The following is a 548-nucleotide window of genomic DNA, read 5'->3' on the forward strand; positions in this document are numbered from 1 at the left end:
CCGGGACCGGCCTCCGGGGAGCCGGGGAGGCCGGGGGTAGGCCCGCGAGTAGGCCCGGAGGGCCGGGGGTAGGCCCGGGGTAGGCCGGGGAGGCGGGGGAGTAGGCCCGAGCTAGGCCCGGGAACCGAGAGACGCCGGGGGCGGGCCTGGGGCTCGGGGAAGGACGTGGCTGGGCCTGGGGACCCGGTAAGGCCGGAGCCCGGGATCACCGGCGGGGCTGAGGGTGTCGGGAAGCGGCCTGGCCTGGTGCAGGGAGGGGGCAGTGAGGCCTGGTCGGGGCCCGGAGGGGCCCAGCCCCACGGGGCTGCAGCCCAGCTCCCGCGGGGACCCCAGACAACGTGGCCGGGCGCCTGTGGGGGAACAGCCCGGGGGACAGATCCTATCTGCTGGCTGTGCTCCTGGGCTGGCCCCGGTGGCCCTGTCCCGGTGGCCAGTTGTTTGTTTTCAGGTGCATGGTGTCACAGTCTCCCCTCCCACTGCTGGGGGAGCTGCCATCCCTGCTCCTGAGCTCTCAGCACGGCGGCACAACCAAAACCAACCACCCCCCC

At 74.5% G+C, this 548-nt stretch overlaps 1 protein-coding gene across 1 annotated transcript in view; it reads left to right on the forward strand.

Moving 5' to 3' along the window:
• Nucleotides 1-548, forward strand: part of TRIT1 (tRNA isopentenyltransferase 1) — a 16,097-nt gene that overhangs the window by 320 nt on the left and 15,229 nt on the right. The window lies entirely within an intron of this gene.

This window comes from Calidris pugnax, unplaced genomic scaffold (assembly GCF_001431845.1).
Source record: "Calidris pugnax isolate Ruff unplaced genomic scaffold, ASM143184v1 scaffold113, whole genome shotgun sequence".
In the NCBI taxonomy this organism is placed as follows: Eukaryota; Metazoa; Chordata; class Aves; order Charadriiformes; family Scolopacidae; genus Calidris; species Calidris pugnax.